A 14,185-nucleotide genomic window follows, 5' to 3' on the forward strand; every position below is an offset into this window, starting at 1 on the left:
TGCGCAACGACTGTATTATTGAGACAGTGAATCCGGTGCTCTCAGCTCTAAGCTGTGAGTCCACAGCACTGTGACCTGTTCCTGTGAGAAAGGAGGTCTCTGGCGGTGCTACCCAGCTCGCCTAGCCCAGTTGGTGCACTGGCTCTAGGGCGATGCTGACACTGGGGAGGAGGAAGACTAGCTGCACATCTTGGGCTCCTCGGAGGAAAGGTGGAATAGAAATATAACGAATAAATACAATATATATATAATTTCTTTCAGGGTCCTGGCAGCCAAGCTCTTAAGTTTAACAGAAAATGTTGTCTAGCTTTCTCTCATTTTCTTCTGGAACTGGGTGAAGGATCACCCAAATCACTGTTTTCTCCTGGCACCTTGCCTGGCTTTGCATGTGGGACTTTGCCACTGATGCCCTATAGGGAGGGCACTCAGGGCAACGTATCCCATCAGTTCACTGTCCCAACCAGAACTTAAATACTAATATTGACTTTGGAGGTTGCAGACAGTTAGCTGCTTCGGGGGAATGGAGAAATAAACTGGAAGAGCCGTTCAAGCTCAATCGCCCAATATATTTCTCATATTTTAGTATACAGGATCTACACATTGTAGGACAGTGGATACAATCAGGTTAAGTGATTCAAATTACATCAGTGACTAGAGATGCTTTTTAACAGCCAAGGCTGTCAATGTCGAAAGAAAGTATTTCTTCACACTGTGCATAGTTAAACTATGGAATTCACCCCCAAAGGAGGCTGCAATGGCCACCAACATAGACAGCTTCAAAAGAGGTTTGGACAAATTCATGGAGAGGGCTCTCAATGGCTGCAAGCTATGATCTACCACTATTGTCAGCTGCAGTATGCCTCTGAATGCCTGCTGTTGGGAATCACAACTGGGGAGAGTGCTGTAGCGCTCAGTTCAGGATTATGGGCTTCCCACAGGCTGTCCACCATGAGAACAGGATGCTGGGCTAGATGCATGATCCAGCAGGCTTATCTTAAGGTCTTAAGGCTGGTTCACCAGTGCAACCCAATCTGAGGAAAGCATACTGGCCTCAGTTACACACATACTTGTGACTACTGTAATGCTTTCAATGTAGGGCGGCTCTTAAAGGCAGTTCAGAAGCCTCAGCTAATGCACACACAAAATGCAGTCACTAGAATGCTTGTGGGGACTGGGTAATAATAATAATAATAATAATAATAATAATAATAATTATAATTATAATAATAATAATTTGTTTATACCCTGCCCATCTGGCTGGGTTTCCCCAGCCACTTTGGGGATATTAAAATATTAATATTAAAATATTAAAAATACATTAAAACATCAGTCATTAAAAACTTCCCTAGTTTGATTTTTTAAAAAAAGTTAAAACAATTAAAAGGAATTGTTTGCTCAAGCATTTACTAGAACTCCCTCTTACCTGCTCAGTGGCTCCCTGTATGCTGTTTTATTGTATTTTCAATGGAATTTTAATGTATTTGATCTTATGTTGTACACAGCCTTGATACCCGGGAGAAAAGCAGTATGTATATATTTAAAAATAAAATATTGGTTGTTTCCAGTGTTTAGTCATAGAGTCAACTCATTGAATTTAATGGCTGAGTCACTTGGGTCCATTAATTTAACTAGATGCCATCCATCAAAGTAGTTCTGTTATGGCAAGGGTTTCCATTTGTACCAATGAAACCTCCCCTCCCCTCCCCTTCCCCTCCCCACATCCTATCCCCAGATTTGTTCTGCAAAAGGGGTTGGAGGGTGAGCCAGAACAGATTTAGGGATGGGGAGGGGAAAACAAGGAAAAGTTCCATTTTGTAGTCAAAAGTCCTTGCACTAATGGAACCCTTTCATTGGATGCTGCTCAGTGGGTCTACTCTGGGTAAAACAGTGCTGGATGCAATTCTGAACAGATATAATCAGAGATCCCTGGCACATTCTACTGCATTTTCCACTTCATCTATCCAATATTTTATTGTTTGCAGGTGTGTACCATTTTTGGTTACAGTGCTTCTAGCTGCCTCTGTTCAAAGCAGAGACAAAGAAGCTCATCATTTGCCGTTGAAAAGGAGCAACACCCTTTCCTCCAGATAATTTGAAAGACTGTTTAACCCTCCAGCCCTTCTTTTGAGGAGAGAGAGAAAGGAAAACAAAAAACTTCCTGGATTTTGTCAGGAACGTGTTGCTTTATGGACTTAAACGTGTTCAATCACACCTTCGGAGCAACACGTTTTGGGCAGCAGCAAGATTGCACCACTCTTGAGAATTGCATCATTCAGTTGGCTTGGTCTCCTGACTAATTAAAATATAGATGGCGGTTAATCCTCAAGTTAGCTAGCAAGAAACACACCTTGGGCACCTTGTGGCCTGAATCGGTGTTGGAAATGCCACCAAAGAATTAGTGCCGCCATCCTGAACCTGATGCCCTCCAGAAGTCTTGGACTACAAACTCCCAGGACAGAGCCAGGCAGAGAGGCCTGGAGGGGTGGATTTGGCACCTGGGCCTGAGCTCTCACTACCCATGTTTTAAGCAATTGCAAATCAGAAATCAAAGCCCATCTGTGGTAAGTGCTAATCTCAGTATGCTTTTTTGTTTTGTTTGTTTTGCAGGACTGCAATGATACGTTTCTCGTAAGGCCCACCAAATAAGAGTTTGGTAAAATGCCTTTGGCCTGCTAAGCATCTATAGCGTTCCACCTCATTCTCCCTGATGGCAGGGTCAACCCTGCTTGGTACCTACCTGGTCCACCTGCATGGTAGGACATGCCCTGCTTCTCAGTTTGTCAACCAAGAGTGACAAGTCTTTCCTGGCGCCAATACCTCGTTTGTTGTTCAGAGAGGGGCAGGGAAAATCCAACATACACTTTGAAATCCAACCGCCTAATCAAAGGTCAGTCCTGGAATGCCGTTGGAAAGATGTGTTCTTTTCCTTATCGCAAGCTGCTTGTTTATAAATACAAGAGTTCAAGGCAATGCAGTCCTGAGAACTACAAGCTATCTTAACACACCTGCCCTTACAGGGAATTGAATTAGTTTTGATGCCCTCCTCCTTATTGTTTTAATAAAGGCAGGTGGCACTCCTAGCAGTAAATCAGATGAACATCACAGGGCCACCTTCCTTCCTAACTAGGAGATGTGCTGAAGTTAATTTACTAACATTGCCGAAAGAGCTGGCACATGCATCCCTCACTATTATGCAACAGCTTGATAAGAGTTATTGGTTAACTGTAGAAGGTAGAGTCAGGTGCTTCTTATTAATGCTATTTTTTGCTAGTGACATGAGATGATTTCATGGCTTGGCATGCTTTCATGCTAAGGAATGAACTCTTGGTCCTTTGCCTGTTTCCTTCAATAGCCAGGGTCAGCCAGTCAGTGGAATGGAACGTTTGGTTAGAACAGCCTTCGTGAATGGTCAATTAGAGTAGCCTTTGCCAACCTGGGTGTTATGTACTGAGTTGACCAATCATGCTGCTGCATTGTTCTTGGACCAATCAGACTGCTGCATTCTGAATCCTATTGTTCTAGGACCAATCAGACTGCTGCAGTTTGGATCCTATTCAACTCAGTACATAACACCGGGGCCCTGCAAATATTTGGGACTACAATTCCTATCAGCACCAGCCAGCATGACTGCTTGGAGGTATAGCACAAAAACATCTGGAGATGGTACCAAGTTTCTGAAAACTGAATGTGGGCACATCAGATACAAATAAATAAATAAATTACTATCCACCCTCCTTTTAAGAGCAGGAGACCATGGTGGATCAGGCTAAAGGCCTGCCTACCCCCGCACTCTGTTTTCACAGTGGGCAACATTACTCTCTCCATTTAGAATTCCCAGGATCCCTACCTCTGCCAGTGGAGCTAGAACATTATTCTCCACGGTTTTGCTTAATCCTCTTTCAAAGCCAATCATGTCGGTGGCTGTCACTACCTGTTGTGGGAGCAAATTGCACAGTTTAATTCTGTGCTGTGCCTAGTTTTACTTTTGAATTCTGCTGGTTTGCTTGCTACATTTCAATGCCTCTTTCAAAGCCAATCATGTCGGTGGCTGTCACTACCTGTTGTGGGAGCAAATTGCACAGTTTAATTCTGTGCTGTGCCTAGTTTTACTTTTGAATTCTGCTGGTTTGCTTGCTACATTTCAATGCCACCCACTGACTGAGGTCTCATCCACACTTCTGCATGTCCTGTGTCTAGGAAGCACAGGTCGAAGAAGAAGAAGAAGAGTTTGGATTTGATATACCGTTTTATCACTACCCGAAGGAGTCTCAAAGCGGCTAACATTCTCCTTTCCCTTCCTCCCCCACAACAAACACTCTGTGAGGTGAGTGAGGCTGAGAGACTTCAGAGAAGTGTGACTAGCCCAAGGTCACCCAGCAGCTGCATGTGGAGGAGCGGGGAAGCGAACCCATTTCCCCAGATTACAAGACTACCGCTCTTAACCACTACACCACACTGGCTCCCCCCAAGCAGTTTCCACTTGACCCACACTTTCTAGGCACTGATCCAAGCCATTTTCCCAGTGCCCTGCTCCTTTTCCAGTGAAAACCCATTCTTTAGTGCTAAATTGGAGCAAATGTTAATCTGGAGAAAACTTGGTTCCGCCCATCCTACCTGAGGAAAACCATGGTAGGAATTGTGGGTACAAAACAGAATAAGAAAAACATTAACATCTTATAAACCAGCCATAGACAAAAAGCACAAAATTATGACAATCTAAAGGTCAGTGTAAACACAAGCAGTGTAAAACCAGAAAAGGGAAAAGAAAAGAAGTTGCTGTAATAATTGAAAAAACCATTTAAAAATCAGTTTAAGCTATAATAAATTGACACCTAACAAATGACTTTTGTATATCCTGAGGTATTCATTAATCAAGATCTTCGGGCATATTTACGAATTTTTTTAAAGTTGCAATCACTTCCCTTATCTTCTCTTTGAGTGTCTAATCTACTAATAAACGTACATATAATCACCACCATTTATATTTCCTGCCTTCTGCTAAGACAAACTTACAAATCGTATAGTCGTGATCCAAGAGTTCCTGATTTCACATACCTAAATTATCTTTGTTGACACAAAAATATAACCTTTCCTTGAATATGATCTGTAGATCTGCAAATAACATAAATTACCCATTGCAGCTAGATAGGGCTGAATCATTTAATCACTCCTGACACAGTGACTCAGCAGAATGCTGTGACTGAATGAGCTACTTCTCTGCACTTATTGCTTTCCAACCTAGGTGGTTTAGGAAGTAGTGTGCTCAGAACAGGATGCTAAAACTAGGTTGTTAAAAGAGCGGAAGCAGAGAGAATGACAGCAAGGCTATTCCCATCTCTCTTCCAGTGATGCAGCAGTAAATTTTGAAGTGTGGAATCTCATTGCCAGAGCCACCAGAGCCAAGGCCCCTAGGACAATCCAAAAACACGCACAGCTGTAGGAGTAAGTGTCACTAAATTCAGTGGTGCTTATTTCTGACTGTATGGGTTCAGCTTGTCAAAACACATGGAGCTTCAATAAAACATATTTAGTCAGCTAAAATGCACTTTAGATTTGAATTACACATGCCCAGAGGTGTTAGCCTATAAACTGCTAGCATGAAGTGGCAACCTCATCAAAGAAAAGGAAAGACGTACCCAGCTTCTGTTTCATTATTTATTTTCTTCATTCTCTGACTTTCTCTATGCTGAATTGTACAAACAATAGTAAAGCATGAAAACTTTGTTATTGCGTGCCATGAGAAAGAGTTATCCTAGGACTCAGCTAAATTGGTAGAGAATAAATGTTTTATGGAAGTGAGAGCTGGACCATAAAGAAGGCTGATCGCCGAAGAATTGATGCTTTTGAATTATGGTGCTGGAGGAGACTCTTGAGAAGATCAAACCTCTCCATTCTTAAGGAAATCAGCCCTGAGTGCTCACTGGAAGGACAGATCATGAAGCTGAGGCTCCAATTCTTTGGCCACCTCATGAGAAGAGAAGACTCCCTGGAAAAGACCCTGATGTTGGGAAACATGGAGGGCACAAGGAGAAGGGGACGACAGAGGACGAGATGGTTGGACGATGTTCTCGAAGCTACAAACATGAGTCTGACAAAACTGCGGCAGGCAGTGGAAGACAGGAGTGCCCAGTGTGCTCTGGTCCATGGAGTCACATAGAGTCAGACCCAACTAAACAACAACAACAACAAAATGTGTTGTATATGCAATATAACACTGTGACACCAGATGGCACTGTGGAGTCCAATCTTTCTCTACCAGATTTCCCTGTATGAGTTTACAACGTGTTTCACTGAATCGCTTCTTTGATCCAGTCCTAGTGCTCTAAGAGTTGACAATCATCAGACTTGCTATGGAAAAAATCCTGGAACTGTGTCCTCCTTACCCCAGTTCCTGATCCACTGCCCTGTTCCATCCTTGGACACACTCATAGAAGAGATGCTGTGCTCTTACCCCTAAATGAGGTTTCAGTATCATGCAGAAGACAGCACGTGAAAGGGATCTGCATCCTTCCTTTTCTGAGCATGCATCAAGGCCCCTTTGCCTTCTCCGGTTTGCTTTGCCTGACGCTTGCTGCATTTTTCAGAGATGGTGGCGTCATGCCAGCCATGATCTTATCTGCAACCCTCATCTTGAGATATGACTTATGACTGCTGCAAGGTCACTTTGAGAAAACATGAACATGGATACAATCTCCTTGACTGCTATTAACCCTGGCTAGTCTGGGCATCGTGGAACAAAGGTTTGCTTGCCTCCATGCATAAACTAGCTCAACAGCCCCAAACTGTGAATAGCCCTCAATTTAAACCCTTAATACTGAAGTCTTCTTGACTGTGTACTAAAGGAGACTGACGCACTTGCTGCCTTTTTTCATTCTTTCTGTACATAAGAAGAGCCCTGCTGGATCAGACCAAAGGCCCATCTCATTCAGCATCCTGTTCTCACAGAGGCCAACCAGATCCGACACCACTCTCTCTACTTGCCATTTGCAGCAACCAGAATTCAGATGCAACCTGCTCCCAGCACTGGAAGCAGAACATAGCCATTGTGGTTGCTGCCATTGATAGCCTGAATTTTTAAGTGCCCGTCGCTACTTCCTGTGGAAGCAAATCCCACAGTTTAACTAAGAAGTCCTTTCAGTCGTCTGTCCTGAATTTTCCAACATTCAGTTTCATTGGATAACTCTGCAGGCTACTGTTAGGAGAGAAGAGAGAATGTCTACTTGTGTCTCTCTCTCTCTCCCTGTTCAAATCCTCCACCCCTAACTCTTTTTTCCTGTGGTGCATTTGGCTGGATTCCTGGTTCCCTGTCCCAAACAAAGAGCTAGAATAAATAATAATAATAATAATAATAATAATAATAATAATAATAATAATAATTACACACACACACACACACACACACACACACACATATATATATATATATATATATATATATATATATATATGCAGGTTTTGGTGTCTTCGGGTGTCTTCCCGTGTAAGAGTCGGGGTGTCTGTGCGACGTTTCGACGAGGTCAAAACGAGGTAAAACCTCGTCGAAACGTCGCACAGACACCCCGACTCTTACACGGGAAGACACCCGAAGACACCAAAACCTGCATTCCTGTACCCGTGAAAATCTACGAAAGCATATATATATATATATATATATTTGCTTTCGTAGATTTTCACGGGTACAGGAATGCAGGTTCTGGTGTCTTCGGGTGTCTTCCCGTGTAAGAGTCGGGGTGTCTGTGCGACGTTTCGACGAGGTCTCACTCGTCATCTTCAGGCTGGTGCTTTCGGCTTCTTGTTGCTGGAACAGAGCAGAATCTGGTGTTTGAGTTCCTATAAATACTGTTGAGGGGTGTGGTGTATAGCCTCCAACGTTCTGGGCAGAGAGGAAGTTCCTAGATTAGTGTGCCTTTTCTTCTTTTGTTCCTTAATTACTTGAGGGATATCTTGAGTGATTTCATGAGTGATATTCTGAATACCACTGGGTGGGTCATTAAGTGTAGATCTGGCTGGCACAAGGCACAAAACCACAGCTCGCCCCTATACTCGAAGCCAAGCCAGAGCACAACTAAATGCAGCACAGCCATCTTCTCAGAAAAACTCTTCACAAGCTCAAGAGGTCAAGACACGAAAGCTTTAGCAACTAATCTACACTTAATGACCCACCCAGTGGTATTCAGAATATCACTCATGAAATCACTCAAGATATCCCTCAAGTAATTAAGGAACAAAAGAAGAAAAGGCACACTAATCTAGGAACTTCCTCTCTGCCCAGAACGTTGGAGGCTATACACCACACCCCTCAACAGTATTTATAGGAACTCAAACACCAGATTCTGCTCTGTTCCAGCAACAAGAAGCCGAAAGCACCAGCCTGAAGATGACGAGTGAGACCTCGTCGAAACGTCGCACAGACACCCCGACTCTTACACGGGAAGACACCCGAAGACACCAGAACCTGCATATATATATATATATATATATATATATCCTGCCCTCCCCAGCCGAACCAGGCTCAGGGTGTGGCTAACATCAAAATATATAATACATTAAGACATAAAATTCAGCAATAGACTGAAATACAGCTTAAAATCAAAATAAGATCAGATGGCTACCCACAAATTATAACTATAACCATAGGGGTTACTCATTTACTCATATCTATCCTTTGTTTACTTGAATGCCCATTCCCCACCCACCCCCAAAAAGTTGTAATGTACGCTGTCCAGGGCAGGGGACTGCATTTTTAATAAACGTGTATTACTCTACAGAATCATGTTCATTTAGGAACATAGGAATCTTCCTTGCCCCTAACACAGGCTATTGGTCCATGTGGCTCAGAGATGTCTGCACTGACTGACAGCAGCTCTTCAAATGGTCAGAGACACAGGTGTCTTTTGCAGCCCAATCTGCAGAAGATGGGAATTGGGTCTGGGGCATTTCCCATGCTACACAAATGCTGTACCACAGAGTTCCAGCCCTTCCTTTGAAAAGTAGATATTTCTATATCTATATATGAATGCAAACATTACACACAATTTTGCTTTGTTGAGTCTTGATTACAACCACTGGATTGTAGTTACAATGGCATCATTCACCCTAAAGCCAGTAGGACAGAACCTGATCTTCCTGATCCCACCCTCCTCAGGACATTGGACAGGGTGGGGGTGGGGAGGACTTCCTACCTGTCAATCACCAGAAGTTACAATGAGGTCAGGTGACCAAAGAAAAACAAAGTCCTTTGTGGGTACAGTTTGAGCCATGCCCACAGAGGAACACCCTTTGCATTACGCGCTTCAATTCAAGGTGAGCTTTGGAGTTGACTGTAGGTGTAGATTCCAGTGGGCTTCTTGTTCAACACTGAAGTTCCTGGTGGAAAATGTCATTGTGCAGCCAATTGCTGCAGGGGAACTGTTGTAGCTCCCCAAGGTTTCTTGCCAGCCACCTCTAGGATCCCAATCTATTGTCTCTCTTCCCAAATGCAAAAGTGTGCCTCTTCTATTAAGATTTTATAATAACAACAACAACAATAATAATTTTTATTTATACCCCGCCCTCCCCAGCCAAGGCTGGGCTCAGGGCGGCTAACAAGCAATAATAAAAACAAGTTGAATGAATACAACTTAAAAACAAGATTAAAATACAACATTAAAATATTGAAACATTAAAATATTAAAATGCAGACTCATCACAGGAAGAGAAAGTAAAAAGAAAAAAGAAAGAGGGGGAGGGAATCATATTGGCTCCAAGCCAAAGGCCAGGTGGAACAACTCTGTCTTACAGGCCCTGCGGAAAGAAATTAGATCCAGCAGGGCCCTGGTCTCATGAGGCAGAGCGTTTCACCAGACCGGAGCCAGAGTTGAAAAGGCCCTGGCTCTGGTTGAAGCCAATCTAACTTCCTTAGGGCCCGGGACCACCAGAGTGTTGCTATTTATGGACCTTGAGGCTCTCCGTGGAGCATACCGGGAGAGGCGGTCCCGTAGGTACGAGGGTCCTAGGCCGTAGCATTTATCCAATGCTCTCAAGATAATGCAACAACATTCCTTTCCTGGAGAGTGCACACCTACACAGTTAAGAGTAATCACTAGGTCTTCAGCCTGCAGCCACACATCAGAAGCGATGGTGATCTTTATGGCCATTCACATAAGTAGCATGTCAGAGGAGACAATGCAGATCCAGCTTGTCTCTGCTGGAAGGGTTGTGTTTGAACATATAGCCTGCAGGGAAGGTATTGCAGAGGAGGGAGAGCTGAAGCAGGTAGTCATTAACAATGTTCTGTGAGACTGGAAGTTTGCAGTCACTTCAACCAGCTTTTGGAGTGGAAGAGTTAGAAGCACTGATAAACTGTTAACTGTGGCAAGAGTATTCCTGCTCCATGTGGGCAAAATATGAGCATATTTCACATTCCCCACTTCCCTGACAGGAAGTTCCACTGCTGCTTTATATGGTTAATTTTCTTCTGAGGACTTATCCACACTTAACTTTCCTTGATGCCTTCCAAGCCCACTCTTTAAAGCTGAATTGGAGCAAATGGCAATCCACAGGAAACTCGAATTGCTGTTTGCTCCAATTCAACTTTAAAGAGAGTTTTCACGGGAAAAACTCTGGAGCAAAAGAAAAAGGCATTCGGACACAGAGTTTTAAAGCACATAGTAAGTGTACGTAAGCCCTAAGAGAAAGGGGAACTAAGAAACTGGGGATTTGTGATGTTTATATATATATACACAGACTGAGCAGGTGGTAATCAAGTGGGTATGTAAACTAGCAGTACTAGTTCCGAAACAGCAACAGTCTTCTGAAATAAACAATATGCTGTTGCCACTCCCCAAGAGTGGCAAGAATCTTGTAAGAATCAGACACAATGTCCTCCTAAACAAAGTTAAAACTTCCTCTTTTCTTCTCTCTTGATGCATATGTGGTGCCACTCATAGCCAGCTAGGAGAGAAGGTCACATCATATTCCAGTAGGTAGATAGAATGTTACCTTCCCTCTTAACTGGCTTTGACTACTCATTAATTAGCAGTCGCTATATGTATTATGTCACTCTGCAAAGCACTATCTATACCGATAGCACCATACATTAGTATCTAAATAAAAATCACATGTAACTGTGCACAGCTGCAACTGGATTCAATGAGGGATGGATATACTAGGTTTATTTCCATTTGTTTGCCCCAAGTCCATTTGGTTCCATTTCCACATTAATCTGTCAGTTTCTTTTTTTAAAAATCTGAATGAAAAATTGTGTGTAAATACATATTTAATTCTTAATTGTACTCATTTGTTGTCCCCATATATATTTTCACATATGAAAATATATATGGGGACAACAAATGAGTACAATTTTGAACTTTCCCAAGTTCAATCCCCAGCATCTCCAGACGGGGCTGGGGAAGAATCCTGCCTGAAACTCAAGAAAGCCACTGCCATTGATTGTGCTAGATGGCTCAATGGTCTGGTTTAGAATCAGACAGCTCCCTATGTTCTTATATTTTCTCTCAAAATACGAATTTCTAAGCATAGTTCAACAAAGTTATGGTGTGAGTTCTGCTCACACAACAGAACCTCTCCTTCAACTGCAACTGTCCCCCCCTCCAAAGCTGCTCGGGGGCGGGTGGGCGTGTATCTGTGTGTCTATCTATCTATCTATCTATCTATCATCTATCTATCTATCTATCATCTATCATCTATCTATCATCTATCTTTCATTCATATCTATCATCTATCTCATTCATATCTATCTATCATCTATCTATCTATCATCTGTCTGTCTGTCTATCTATCATCTATCTATCTATCATCTATCTATCTATCTATCATCTATCTATCTATCATCTATCTATCTATCTATCTATCTATCTATCTATCTATCATCTATCTATCCATCCATCCATCTATCTATCATCTATCTATCTGTCTGTCTATCTATCTATCTATCTATCTAATCACTGTGTCAGAAAATTTAGGACATTCAAAAGCCAGTGTGTAGCTAACCTTGCATTCACCTCTCCTCTTTAACCTCACTCAGTCTTAGCACGATGAGGGCATGGCCAAAACTTGGCTCTTTTAAGTTGTACTGCTCTGAGGCATAAGCACAGCTCCCCTCCACCCACATCAAGATGGATTTCATTTAGATACTGGAACAAAAACAAAGTCAGAACATTGTATAAATAAGTCATGGGTGGGATAATGCCGAATGACAGACGGTTTTGTTCTTACAAGCAAGCAATGGCAAGCCGCTCCTATACACAATGTCATGACTGCGATGATGGAAATTATGTAAGGTTCCTTAGAAATGTAAGGTTCCTTAGAAATTATGTAATGATTCCTTGGAAATGCAAGAGGTTGATCCCACCACAAAGTGGCTTGTCAGGGTAGGCAGAAACAGCAAAAATACTGGAGAGAGCATTAGGGGATCTTTGATCATTCCCATTGGATAGGATCTGCTGGAAACCTTTGGGCCTGCTCCCCTCCCTGTGGCGTGGCAGGGCCCTGTACTGGTGTGTGTGTGCTCTGCTCTGCTCCTACCCCACCCACATGAGAAAAGCCTGGGCCAGCACTGTGAGCAGCAAGGGTGCCATCTGGCTCCAGGTGCCATTTTTATTTCCCAGAATGCAGATCGGCCTTGAGGCATTGTGGGAAATTAAAATGAGCCCTTGCCAGTGGTGCTATTTTGGAGCATTGTGGGAAATGTCAAATGGCAGCTACCTGGAGATGCTTGGAGTGCCACTGCCTCAAAGGCTGATTTAGGGCCAGCTATTTATTTTGGGATCAAAATTTGAGTAGGTGTTTTCCCCTCACCTACTCAAGGGTGAAGTTGATTGAACAAACAAATGAAGTTAAAACAACATCCATGGAATGCTCTTGCAAGCCAACTATCAGATTAATATTTCATGCAGCATCAGAGACTATCATACATGGATGGCTGCTTCTCTTGCGGGTCAGCTGTCGGAAACAACTAAACTAAATATTAAAAGAGATAAAATAGGTGAGGATAAGAGGCAAGCATTTATTTATTTTTACAAGTACCCACGGGAAAATAATAGTCGCAACAGTACATTTTGATCAAATCACCTCTTCCTACAGATTACAATGATATTCTGGTTGACCAAATAATCCTGCAATTATTAAAATTTTCTCTCGACAGAATCTCAACATGTGAAAACATGCCACATCTGCAAACTTTCCTGGTCCCCCCCTCCCCATTGGGCTGCTCCCTCCAAGCCATCTCCATGGGGCCATGGCAGTGACCCTAATTAGGCCTGTGGGCTAGAGGTTCCCCACATGTGTGGCATTAGACTTCCTTTTCAGTTTAGGATGCACAGGCAGGTGTGGAAGCTGTGGCATGATGGGAGGGATGTGTGATGTGAAGAAAAACACACAGGCATAACCCTCAACCACTTTGTATTCACTAGATAAGCTGAGCCTCACACCCATGGAAATCACAAAGAAATCTGAAAGCACTGTGCAAATGTGCTAGGAAGAGAAAAGAAAGCTTTTGTGAAATCTGAGGACAGGCTTCAGCACAGCACGGCCTCAGAACCAGCTTTGTGAGGCCTCATCTAGATTAAATGTACTGGACAGGCACACAATGACAGGTGTGCCGTACCACTTTTTGACTGCATTCCTGGCCCAACGCCAGACAAACCTGTTTTCCTCAACAAATGCTGAATTGGGTCCAAATTCTCTTTCTCCTCCCTCTAAAAACAGTAAAATAATGAAGCTGGATTTTGGAAGATTCAGGACAGACAAAAGGAAAGACTTCTTCGCGCAGCTCACAGTTGCTACCACCAGGGGCAGCAATGGCCATCAACTTGAATGACCTTAAAGTGGAATCAGGCAAATCTGTGGTGGAAAGATATCAATGGCTGTTAGTCATGATGCCTACATATTTCCTCTAGTATCAGAGGTGGAACACCTTTGAATACTAGTTGCTGCAGAACACAAGAGCTACTTTTACCCAGAACCTTTAGAAAAGCAAAATATGTACATGTCTCTTTCTTCTCTTTCTGTCTCTTGAGGGGGAGAGAGGTTAACTTTCCCAACCTTTGCTTTTACACACATGTGCGTCACAGACAAGACAAGCTGAAACTGCAACAAAATGCTGTAGTGTGGAGTTGCAACACATGCCAGCTAGGCAAAAGCACTCAAAGAGACCGTGGAGCAAGGCCAGTAGGTGGGGTGAGGC

The sequence above is a fragment of the Podarcis vaucheri genome (genome assembly GCF_965113315.1).
Source record: "Podarcis vaucheri genome assembly, chromosome: 7".
Lineage (NCBI taxonomy): Eukaryota > Metazoa > Chordata > Lepidosauria > Squamata > Lacertidae > Podarcis > Podarcis vaucheri.